The sequence below is a fragment of the Crocuta crocuta genome, unplaced genomic scaffold, assembly GCF_008692635.1.
Source record: "Crocuta crocuta isolate KB4526 unplaced genomic scaffold, BGI_CrCroc_1.0 scaffold355, whole genome shotgun sequence".
Lineage (NCBI taxonomy): Eukaryota > Metazoa > Chordata > Mammalia > Carnivora > Hyaenidae > Crocuta > Crocuta crocuta.
The window spans coordinates 867286-880739 of NW_027527432.1; the positions used below are offsets into that span (position 1 = coordinate 867286).

The 13454-nt window shown below is 40.1% G+C and overlaps 1 protein-coding gene and 1 long non-coding RNA gene across 3 annotated transcripts in view; both read right to left on the reverse strand.

Annotated features, from left to right (window-relative positions):
- The window catches only part of LOC144227561 (uncharacterized), a 71917-nt gene extending 68958 nt beyond the window's left edge, over nucleotides 1-2959 (reverse strand). For both annotated transcript variants that reach the window (XR_013333957.1, XR_013333958.1), the window contains exon 1: nucleotides 2793-2959. This is a non-coding gene — a long non-coding RNA (uncharacterized LOC144227561). The remainder of the gene's footprint in view (nucleotides 1-2792) is intronic.
- The window catches only part of GABRG3 (gamma-aminobutyric acid type A receptor subunit gamma3), a 700780-nt gene that overhangs the window by 519955 nt on the left and 167371 nt on the right, over nucleotides 1-13454 (reverse strand). The window lies entirely within an intron of this gene.

The window sequence follows — 13454 nt, forward strand, 5'->3', positions numbered from 1 at the left end:
TCCTCCATTGGACATGGATAACACAGCCATTAATCACAAGAAAGCAGATTTTAAAGAATGAAAGAGGACTTTCCCTCCATACATCACTAGATGTGTGTTAGTGTTTTTGACTGTGATGTCCAAGTCACATCTGTTGCTCCTCATTTCATAAACTCATATCCACACATGTGATTTTGAACTGACCTCTACCTGACCTGCTCACAGAACAGCATATGCTCCTCCATGTTCACCACTATCCTTCATGTACCTACCAGGTGAGGATTTCTATTCTTACTGAGAGTTATGTGCTATCCAGTCTTCTAAGGCCAAAAGCAATTTTTTTATTGTGATCACATGCACTTTTATATAAAGTACACATGAAATATTAGTTACACAAAGAAAGAACAATTGTTTCTTTGAAAACAAAGTCCATGTTGGCCACACAATGAAAAAACACTGGGGATCTGGAACTCTGTATATCAGTGTCTTTAAATTCTCACTTCACCTTAAAATACAGAGATTAGAATTTATAGAATAAGCTGTGATTTCTGCAAAAAAAGAGATACAACCTCCAGTAAGAATCTGTATTCAAGGACTGGTTCAGGATCACTTGGTTCAGGATCACTTTCCAGGAGGTGGGTAAGGTCCACACCTCAGTGGCATTGAACATCCCAGATGTCTCCTGCTGATGTTCCTTGGCTACTCAGGTTTCATACATCCTTCACTCTGTGGGCCCAGGCTACTGAAACAGCCTGGAACCAGCTATAGTGTTGTTTGCTGGTTCAGAGGAAAAGCAAGAGCTAAAGAGTATCCAACTGACAATTAAATGTGAAAGTGGTATCAATCCTGGCTCTACCCAACTATATGGGTCTAGGAAATACAATCTCTCCATATATCAGGAAGGTAGAGGGCAACAGTATTTTATGAAAAGCACTCTAATCACATAGTGTTTGGCTTCCTTTCCCTTCTGCAAGGGGAAACATACTCACCCCTCTACCACAAGAGAGACAACACATGGGCCTTTCTATTCATGGCCTCCAGCTCAAAGCTCTAGCATTTCTGTCTGATATGCAGCAGCCTCTGTCAAGTACCAGATTCAGTTCCTTTTTATCTGGAGATTCAGAACTAAAATGACCAGTTGTCTGCCTTGTCTTCCTCTCACTGGGAAGATGGCAGTAACTGGTTTGTGCCAATGCTGTGAGGGGTGCCAACTCTTGGAAGGGTCTCTGCCATTCTTTGACACGATCTCCCCATTGTTCTATGTGGCCTGGGCTTTGTCCTCGGAGGCAGAAGTGAAATTCCTTTCCTTGGGCCCTTCTACAGTAGACACTGGGGAATATTCCTTCTTGGGGGTTGAGCAGGCTTCTTAGCTCTGCATGTAGATTTTTAATGGGTTATTGATGGATTTATTGTGTTGTACACAATCACAGAAACTTTCAGATTCATGGATTTAGGTGTCTGTTTGTGATTATTTTGGCAGTGTGTCTTCTGAAATCAAGTAGGCTTTATGAAGCATGATGTCACCAAGAGCACATGCTCACAGCTGTTCCCATAGATGTTCCCTGCAGCTCTTAATCTACACACACTATTTAAGTGTAGCTTGTTTCTTTGCCTCCTCTCCCTATGCTTTCAACCTCCTCTTACTTGCCATCATTTCTTCTCTCAGCTGTGGGTACCTTCAGTGTGGGTGCTTTGGCTGGTCATGCTCCAGTGTGAGAACTACATAGGTATTTCTTTCTTTCAGCCTTTGTGCCCAGTTGGAATGGCTTATTGCGTGCCAGTTTTAGTAGTGATTGCAATGGCCACACTCTCAACTGTGTGTTTTGCAGTGGTCTATTAAAAGTCATATTTTTTTGATCAAGATATTTCTCCATTTTAACCTTTAGAGTTTGGAATTGATAAGTAATTGCCTTTTCCATCTGATAAATTCCTGAATTTATTAACACCTTTTAGTGCCTTAAATTTCTGCTCATAAACAACCACTTGCTTCTTTTAGTGCCTTGTCAAATGCAATCAATATCAAGAAACATGTACCAGTGACAATCTGTTTTCTGATCTCTCCCCTAGCCATGAGGTCTGTAGTGCTTGCTCTGCCTTCCAAACTGTTGCTCATCAAAGCCAAATGTTACATCACGGCATAATATAGACAAAGATGTCATCATCCCTAGTAACAGTTCCCCTGTCATCTACTGTCAGCATTGGAACCAGTCCTGCATAATTTAGGTGTTTTCTATTATGTCATCCATCCCTAGTGGCAATTTCTGAATCCATCATAATGGGTAAACTAAACTTTTTCAAAAGACAACTCCATAACTTATTTGCCCTACGATAATAAACATTATTTTTCACTCACTCTGCACTGTCCATAGCAGGTTGTCAGGGTGCAACACTTTGCCATCCTCATTGTACAGGGGATGATTCACTACAGGATGGGAATAGAGAACTTAGAAAGGCTTCACATTAGCCATCTGATGCTCAGGTCTGGAAGTAACACTCAGTTCTTCTGTGAAAAACTCTTGACCTTATCTGGTCAGGTGGCCACAGTCAACCATTGTCAGAAAGTGCAGTCCTGAGGGTGATCAGAAGGCGAAGACTGAGAAGTATTTTAAGAGCAGTACTCACCACCACTGGCATGAAAGACCTGATGGCTGGATGTACCTCAACATGTTTTTAAGATAAATGTTAAGGTGGATTCACCAAATCAGACAGCACCTGGTCAGGAATTCCACCTCTGCAATGTGCTGTATAATTTTGACTAAGTTACCTAGCCCCACTGAGACCATTTCCTCAAATGCAAAGTGAACAATATTTACCTTTATGATATTTGTTAAGATCCAATAGGATTATGTATGTAAAATATTTAGTAAAGAGCGAATAAAATGAAGAACCCCATTCTCACAATTTGGTATTCATTGGTCTTGAATTGTGCTTCTGGTTGCTGTAATAACATGAGACTTTGCTGTTCTCATTTCCTCATGGATTTAGCCTAAGAAAAGGCGCAGTTCATTCCACGGTAACCAATGACAACTGTCTCTAGTTACCTCTGTTGCATCACATATGACAGTTCTTTCTGTTTACTGTATGTGTCATCTTGATGCTCCTAATACATCTTATTATTATCTCCCTTCAATTTTGCTAAGGGGTATTGAACTACAAAGTTAAATCCAGCCTTGCATTTGGTGTTTACAGTGGTCCTGAGCAGGCTCTGGGGCTCCTACACATAATCCACATGGCCCAGCAATGTGGTGGACAGCTGCCTCTCACAATGTTTTGCTTTGAGAGACAATCTTCCTCTCAGGAACATAGTACTCTAACTAAAAAAGCTATTTATTTACCTATGTTTGAATTACTTTTTACTGTGCAACAGTGGCTGCTGAATCTATCAGTGATAGATTTCAGCTCTTTTTTTTCCTCAAAAATATTTTTTTTCAAGAGCCCTTTGGCATAGCTTCAGACAGAATCTCTTTAAGATCAGAAAGGTAATATTAAATAATGATGTTTTTGGAAATGCAACTGGCTTCTATTATTAAAACCCAAAGTTTGATGAACATTTGGGGAAAAACAAGCCCATACTGACTAGTAAGAAAGCATTAATAATCATACTGGAAGGAACTGGGTTTTTTTTAAAAAGAAGCAGCTATACTTAGAGTGAAAATGTAATTATAAAGCATCAAACAGGTAATCTCAGTAACACTGCTGAAAGAGAAAAAGAAAAGTTAGAGCAACCTCTCAAAATATATTCTTCGAGGTTCTCCAGCATTTTCTAAGTGTGAAGAGAACCTCCAGCAGGACAGGTCCATGGCAAGATTACTCAGTGCACCCACAGCTTTTCCCACAACAGAGTTTTCTGTGCGTCTCTTCCCTCCTCTTCTCCCCTATTAGACCTGCTATTCAAAATAAGGTAGATGAGATCAACATGGTGGACAAGCAGGGGGATCTGAAATTCCCTTATTCCTCAAACACAGCAGTGTTGAGACCAGAGGACTTGGAATTTGAACAGTCTGGGCTGCAGAAAAACAGAGACGTCTCCAGGGACCCATGGGGACAACTTAGTGGGCCAAATGTGCATGACTGTGAACTGGGATAGGTAAAATGGGTGACATAGGCATGGTGGTAGGGAAATCCCCTTCTATGGAGAGACAAAAGGAAGAGAAAGAGAGGCTGTGGAAGTATAGGATGGTTAGACAGGAGAAAAACCATCAACCGGGGAATAGGAAAAAAAAACAGAAAAATCCAATTTCTAACTATGGGGCTTTCCCTCGACTGGGGCCAGCTTCCTATTCATGGGCTTGGGGAGGTGAGGAACCAGGCCGAGTCTTGGGAACTAGTTCAGAGGTACAGATGACAGTGTTAGAAAGCAATTGAGTGCTGTGGTAAGGCAAAGAGCCATTCCAAGGACAAAAGCCCTTGCTTGCACTCACTAGCCAGAGGACCTTTGTCAGCTGGGCAGAATAACTCTAGCCAGGAGCCAGGGCGCATGTCACAAGATCCTTTAAGACATCAGGGTTTGAATCCCAGTCAGACACCTGGGGGGTGCAAGAGACTGTAGAGTGGGACAAAGTGCCTTGCTCACAGGTACATGTCACTAGAGGAGCCAGATGTTCTTTGTTGGCTGGGTGGAGTTGCATGTCCCTAGAATAAGGGCATGAAGAGTACAATCTCTTAAGAATCAAGATTTGGATCCTTTATCCAGCAAAGCTGTCTGTCATTCAGAATAGAAAAAGAGATAAAACCTTTTCCACACAAACAAAAACTGAAAGAGTTCATGACTACTGACTACCCCTGCAAGAGAGTGTAAGGAAGACTATGAATAGAATGCTGAAAAGACTATAATAGACCAGAGACAGCATGACAAGCATGAAACCTACAGATAACACAATGACTGACACTAGTTCCATATTTTTCAACAGTAACTCTGAATGTAAATGGATGAAAGACTCCAATCAATACACATGTGGTATCAGAATGGATAAAAAAGAAAAAAAAAAACAAGATCCATCTATATGCTTTCTGTAAGAGACTCATTTTAGATCTCAGGACACCTTCAGATTGAAATTGAGGAGATGGAGAGCCATTTATTGTGATACTGGAAGCCAAAAGAAAGCTAGAGTAGTGATACTTATATCAAACTGTATTTTAAGTTAAAGGCTATAACAAGAGAGGAAGAAGGGCATTATATCATAATTACTGGGTCTATCCACCATGAAGAGCTAACATTATAAATGTTTATGCCCCCAATTTGAAAGCACCCAAATATACAAAATAATCTATCACAAGCATAAGCAATCTTATTGATAAGAATACGGTAATTGCAGGAGACACTAATACTCCAATTACAGCAATGGACAGATCATCCAGGCAGAAATTCAATAAAGAAACAATGGCCCTGAATTTTACACTGGACCAGATGGACCTGGCAGATATATTCAGAACTTTTCATCCAAAAGCATCAGAATACACATTCTTGAGTGCACATGGAACATTCTCCAAGATAGGTCACATACTGGGTCACAAAACAGCCCTCAATAAATATAAAAATATTGAGATCATACCATGCATATTTTCAGATCATAATGCGATGAAACGTGAAATCAACCACAAGAAAACGTTTGGGAAACCTCCAAATGCATGGAGGTTAAAGAACATCCTACTAAAGAATGAATGGGTTAACCAGGCAAATAAAGAAGACATTTACAAAATATGAAAGCAAATGAAAATGAAAACATGACAGTCCATACCCTTTGGGATGCAGCAAAGGCAATCCTAAGAGGAAAATACATTGCAATCCAGGCCTATCTCAAGAAACAAGAAAAATTCCAAATACAAATCCTAAACACACACCTAAAGGAACTAGAAGCAGAACAGCAAAGAAACCCCAAGGCCAGCCGAAGAAAAGAAATAATAAGGATTAGAGCAGAAATAAATAATACAGAATGCAAAAAACAAAAAACAAAACTGGAACAGATCAATGAATCTAAGAGTTGGTTTTTTGAAAGCATAAACAAAGTTGATAACCCCCTAGCCAGACTTCTAAAAAAGAAAAGAGGACCCAAACATATAAAATCACAAATGGAAAAGGACGCATCACAGCCAACACCACAGAAATACAAATTATTAGAGAATACTGTGAAAAATTATATGTCCAGCAAACTGGACAACCTGGAGGAAATGGACAATTCTTAGACACCTACACACTACCAAAACTCAAATAGAAAGAAATAGAAAAGTTGAACAAACCCATAACCAGGAAAGAAATTGAATCACTTATCAAAAATCTCAACAAATAAGAGCCCTGGACCAGATGGCCTCCCAGGGGAATTCTACCAGACACTTAAAACAGAATTAATATCTATCCTTTCAAGCTGCTTCAAAAAATAGAAACTGAAGGAAAGCTTCCAAACGCATTCTATAAAGCCAGCATTACCTGGATTCCCAAACCAGACAGAGACCCCGCTAAAAGGGAGAATTACAGGTCAATATCCCTGATGAGCATGGATGTAAAAATTCTCAGCAATATATCAGGAAATAAAATTCAACAGTATATTAAAAGAATTATTCACCAAGATCAAGTGGGATTCATTCCTGGGTTGCAGGGCTGGTTCAATATTCGATAATCAACCAATGTGATACATCACATTAATAGAAGAATGGTTAAGAAACATATGATCCTGTCAATAGATACAGAAAAAGCATTTAATGAAATCCAGTATCCTTTCTTAATAAGAACCCTCAAGAAAGTCGGGATAGTAGGAACGTGCTTTAACGTCATAAAGCCATATATGAAAAGCCCACATCTAAAATCATCCTCAATGGGGAAAAAACTGAGACCTTTCCCCCTGAGATCCACTTTCAGGGATGCCCACTATCACCACTGTTGTTTAACATAGTGTTGGAAGTACTAGCTTCAGAAATCAGACAACAAAATGAAATAAAAGACATCTACATTGGCAAAGAAGTAAAATTTTACTTTTCACAGATGACATGATACTCTACATGGAAAACCTGAAAGATTCCACCAAAAAGCTGCTATACCTGATACATGAATTCATCAATGTTGCAGGGTACAAAATCAATGCACAGAAATTGGTTGCATTTCTATATACCAATAATGAAGCAAGAGAAAGAGAATCAAGAAATGGTTCCCATTCACAATTGCATGAAGAACCATAAAATACCTAGGAATAAACGAACCAAAGATGTAAAATATCTGTATGCTGAAAACTATAGAAAACTTATGAAAGAAATTGAAGACACAAAGAAATGGAGAAACATCCCATGTTCATGGATTGGAAAACAAACATTGTTAAAATGTCAGTTCTTCCCAAAGCAATCTACACATTCAATTCAATTCAATCAAAATTGCAGTGGCATTTTTTTCTCAAAGCTAGAACAAACAATCCTAAAATTTGTTGGAACCACAAAAGTTCCCAAATAGCCAAAGTGATATTGAAGAAGAAAACACAAGCACGAGGCATCACAATCCCAGGCATTAGCCTCTACTACAAAGCTGTGATCATCAGGACAGTATAGAATTGTCACAAAAGCAGACATATAGATCAATGTAATAGAATAGAAAACCCATAATTGAACCCACAGATGTATGGCCAACTAATCTTTGACAAAGCATGAAAGAGTATCCAATGGGAAAACAAGACAGTCTCTTTAGTAAATGTTGCTGGGAAAATTGGACAATATGCAGAAGAATGAAAATGGACCACTTTCTTACACCATACACAAAAATAAACTCAAAACGAATGAAAGACTTAAAGGTGAGACAGGAAACCATCAAAAACCTGGAAGAGAAAACAGGCAACAGCCTCTTTGACCTCAGTCAGACACAGCAATTTCCTGCTCAACATGTGTCCAAAGGCAAGGGAATTAAAAGCAAAAATAAATGATTGGGACCTCATCAAGACAAAAAATTTCAGCACTGCAGAGGTAACAGTCAACAAAACTAAAAGGCAACTGACAGAATTGGTGAAGTTATCTGCAAGTGACGTATCGGATAAAGGGTTACTATCCAATATTTGTAAAGAGCTTACTGAACTCAAGACCTGAAAAACAAGTAATCCAATGAAGAAATGGGCAGAAGACATGAATAGACACTTTTCCAAAAAAGACATCCAGATGGCCAACAGACACATAAAAATATGCTCAAGATGACTCATCATCAGAGAAATACATATCAAAACTACATTGAGATACCACCTCACACCAGAGTGGAAGAAATGAACAACTCAGGAAACAGCAGATGCTGGCAAGAATGTGGAGTAATGGGAACCCTCTTGCACTGTTGGTGGGAATGCAAACTGGTGCAGACTCTCTGGAAAACAGTGTGGAGGTTCCCTGTAAAATTAAAAATAGAACTACCCTACAAGTGAGCAACAGCCCTATTAAGAATTTATCCAAAGGATACAGAAGTGCTGATTCATTGGTGGACATACACCCAAAGTTTGTAACAGTGATTTCAACAATAGCTGGAATCAGAAAACAGTTCCACTGGGCTTTTTGGATCATTCTAATTGACCCTCTGACCTCCATTTTCTCATCTGTATAATGGGAGTAATAAGACTTTACAGAGTTGCTATGAGGATCCCAGGAGATAAAGCACTGGCAAACTAGACACAATGAGTTAAATAGGATTTCTTACAGATGCTTCAAATATTTCATTCTACACATTGCATTTAATAGGGAAACCATGTTTTACAATATCTGAAAGTACCTATAACTACCTCAGTACAAATCATCAACTTGGCAATTTATTCCTAGGTCCTATAAAAATATAAACATGGCGGGGGAGGGGCAAGATGGCAGAGAAGTAGGGAGCTCCGTACCTGCACTCGCACCCAGGCATCACACGTAAAAGATCTGAAGCCACAGGAAACCGTACCAAACCTAAGAGATTGAGAGAGAAAGGACGCAGATTCCACTGAGAAAGCCTTCTAACGTGAGTGCGAACTGGGGAAGTAAAAATCGGGCCTGAATTGGAGACTGGAGAGATGGGCCACCCCCCTCTGTGGGGAGTGAGAGGAAAGAGAGTCCGAAACAGAAAAACCTCCGCTCTGGGAAAAACCTCCGCTAGGGGGAAAATGCTCCGCTCGGGGGGGAAAAAACCTCCGCTCGGGGGAAAAACCTCCGCTTGGGGGGGAAAAAACTCCGCTCAGGGTGTAGAAAATCTTTGCGCACAAAATACCTGCGCGTCAGGACCCTCCACGCTCCAAGTCGCCCAGGAGGGGCTGCGCTGGCGATTTGCTTCTTTGTGTTGGCTCCTGGCTGGTTGGGAGAAGTTGGGCGCCTGCAGCCATTACCCTTGAGGCGGGCTTGGACCCCTGGAGGAGCCCGCACAGACACCAGGTGTCCGAGCTCCTAGCTGGCTGGAACTCTAGAGGGAAGGCAGAGAGCTAAAAACTGGCAGATGTGACCTCGAGTTCGTGTTTTGGGTGAGGAGACACAAAGGGAACTTGATTTCCTCACTCCAGCGGGCTCAGCGCGCAGGCAGACAAAGCCCCCCGCCCCGTCCAGGCCCCCCAACCCGACCCTGAGGAGAAGGGAGCTGCGGCTTCTGGCTCCACCCCCAGAGCTAGCCTGGAAGATTGGAATTTCCCTGACGGGGAAGCCATGGTTCGCCTGAGGCAATTTCAGCGGGGTGCTTGGCCTAGGATTTGGAGGCTGGGACTGGCCTGGGTTGAAAAGCGCAACAAACTTTGACTGAGCCTCTGGCCCAGAAAGTTTACATGCCTATAAAAGCGAGGTGGAGCCCCACCACCACTCTCCTCCCTACAACCTCCAGGCAAAACTCCCACCTGACTCATTGGATCACACCAAGCCCATACCTGCTTGAGAGCTGCATCCTCCCTTTTCCCTTTTTTGTTTTTTTGTTTTTTCTTTTTTTCCACAGAACACTGACCTGATTACCTCTGGTCACCAGCTTGCGTAAACAATCAAATTTAGTCCATTCTGTAGATGTAAATTCTACACCTCCCGACCTTTNTAGCCCTACAAGAAATCCTGAGGGGGACGCTGTGAAGGAATGGTTGCAAGGAACAAAGATACCAGAGACACCACCACAAACGTGAATGCCACAAAGGACACAAAGACTCTAAACCCACATATCTCATAATGACACTGAATGTAAATGGGCTGAATGCTCCAATCAAAATTCATAGGGAAGTAGAATAGATAAAAACACAAAATCCATCTATATGCTATCTACAAGAAACTCATTTTAGACTGGAAGATACCTTCAGATTAAAAGTAAGGGGATGGATAAATATATATCATGCTACTGGAAATCTAAAGAAAGCCAGAGTAGCTACACTTATATCAGACAAACTGGACTTTAAAGTCAATCACAAGAAATGAAGAAGGGCATTACTTAATAATTATAGGGTCTATCCATCAGGAAGATCTAACAATCATAAATGTCTATGCACCGAATATGGGAGCACCTAAATATATAAAACAATTAATCACAAAGAGAAACAGGCTCATAGATAAGAATGTGCTAATAGCAGGGGACTTCAATACTCCACTTACAGCAATGGATAGGTCAACCAGACAGAAAATCACTAAAGAAATAATGGACTTGAAAGACACTTTGGACCAGATGGGTCTGACAGATATATCTAGAACACTACCTCCTGAGGCCAAGGAATTTACTTTCTTTTCAAGTGCACATGGCACATTCTCCAAGATAGATCACATACTGGGACATAAAGCAGCCCTCAATAAATATAAAAGAATCGAGATCATACCAACCACACTCTCAGATCATAATGCTTTGAAACTTGAAATCAATCACAGGAATAAGCCTGGAAAACCCCCAAAAACATGGAGGTTAAAGACCACCCTANCATATATATATATAAACATGGGCCATTCTAATAGATATTTTGTGAGTCAAACTGCTCTGGGGTTTGTCTCCTCACTGTTGCCCTTTAGAGACATTTCAATACCTCACGTACTCCAATCTGGATTTTAATTCCTCTCCTAAAATAAAAGCTTCACAGGCAGGTCTATGTTAGTCAACAAAAAGGAATTCAGCCAAGTGGGTGTTCAGCAAATGCCTGGTGAAGATATCTTGAAGATATCTCATACCTAAGAGAATGAGAATTCATCTATTTTTCATGTAGTCATTAGCACACCTTTTTTATTCATTAGCATGTTACATTCCTCAACAAAGCTTCACTGACAAAGGAAGAGAAGGGGAGATTTCAGACATGCTATTAGGCAAGATCAACTGTAAAGTTAAGATAGTTAGGAAAAGGTTGGAAGGGAAAGAGAAAGGAAACCACTCCATGCTCCAAACCATCCCAATGACACAGGCCCACCCATGCCCGACATCTTACTAGAAGTGGGCTAGATTAGCATTTGGGATCACTTTAACGTTCTTGAAAGAATTACCCAGCTTGCTTTCAATTGTAAACATGTCCTTTTTTTTTTTTTTCTATATATCGAAGTGAATTATAAAAGGGGCATGAATAAAACTAGTTAGGTACAGAAGGTATACTGTTTTACTGAACTTTAAGAATAATCATAAGCTTATTATCTACTTTGACTATGGATCAGTTGCTAAACAGCCACCATTTACTACCAAGGCATAGTGACACTATCGGTAGAGGGGCACAGAGATAGACCAGCCTTTATGTACAGAGTACAGCTGCAAAAGAGGGATTTTTCTGAAATGATGGTACTCTGGCTTTCTCTCTCTCTCTCTCTCTCTCTCTCTCTCTCTGCCTTTCTTGTTTTACTAAATACAGAGCAGGACCATGTGAATAAATAAATTCTTCTACACAAGTAATAATTTCTAGTATACTGGGTAACACTGCAAATGTTGGGTATAAACCCACTTCTAGCTGTGAGACCCATAGCAAATTACATCAACTTTCTGTCTGTTGGTTTCTTCATCTCTGAAATAAGATGATAATAATATATCTTACATGGTTGTTCTGGTAATTATATCGAATATTATATATGAAGCTATTATTACTATTTATAGTACCGTGTCTGGTACATAAATGTTTGTATTAATATTATGTAGCCAAAGCAGATCTTATATACTATGCATTTTAGGATTATATAACACTGTGATGGAACAAACTGCCTGAGTTCATACCTCAGTTCAGTTATGCTTTAGCTTTATGACTTTGGGCAAATTATATAACCTTTCTAAGCATGTAAAGTGCTTAGAAGAGTGCATGGTACAGTATTTGCCACAGTGTCTAGTATTATTGTGTGGGTGGCTGGCTGTGCATCCCCATGCGGGAGCTTCTGAGCTTCTACAATAGTCTCTTTTAGTCACATTAGCTACAAGACTCTAGAATCACTCAGTAGTTATGCATATAGCTGTTGATTGAATAGCTTAGTTACCAGCTGCTCAAAGGGAAATTAGAGATGATGGAACCAGAATGGGTATCACCAAAGGAAAGCTGGGCTAGTCTTTAAGATTATGCCTCCTTGAAGCTGTAAGGTACAAATCTGAGTACTGTCCAAGGGCAAAGACGTCTGTAGTCTATGAACATCTGCTTTAAAGCAATCAAGAATATCTCAGTTAGCTTCAATGAACGAACCAAAATGTAAACTCCACTTTGATGGAGAGAAAGTTAACCAGATTCCAGAATAAGCAGGCATTTGATTTCTTCTATAGTTGCTATGATGGGGCTGATGTTTGCAGTGTACCAGAACCATAAAATAATCTGTAGAAATGCTACCCTCCTGTTACCTATATGAGAGTAGGTATAGAGACAATATATAAAATGAAATGTAGTAAAAAATTGAATAATCATCTTTCACTAAGGCAGTACATTCTCTGAATTGGAAGCTATGGATTACCTCGGATTATTTACCTTTTTTTTTGGGGGGGGGCAACTGAGTGATCATTTTGGGATATTACAGCCTCCTGAAAGTATTGAGATGTTGATAACCAGAGAGGATAATTAACATTTTTCTGACAGTGACTCTATATCCTCGGGCTACCTTTGACTAAGGTGGGTATCTATATACTATGTGAAACACATTCAAGGAAGTTAGAGATTTAAAGAGGTTCACTATAAGTTAATAATCTGATAACAGTAAGATGTGGCTTCAGAACTTGGCCTCAGCCAAAGGAGTTTTATTTGGCAGTGACAACCAGCAACCTGGACACTGGGATCAAGGAACACCAACTGATAAGCACAAAACCTATTGTTACTTGAACATCGCTTTTCCGTGGCCAAAGATAGACTATTATGATTCCTTACAACCTCTGGCACAAAATGATGGCCAGAATTCCACAAGAGGTGAGAGCAGTCCAAGACAGCATGAATCCCTGAGGAAAGGAATGAAGTAACATAACATATTTAGATAAGGAGTTATAAAAACTCAAATATTCACAGAGACAGACAAGTAATAAAAACAATTTAGGTTGTGTAGTTGTGAGAAAAACAACAATGCAAGCATGATGAACAACATGCAGTAAGAAGAGGGACTGTTAGCCA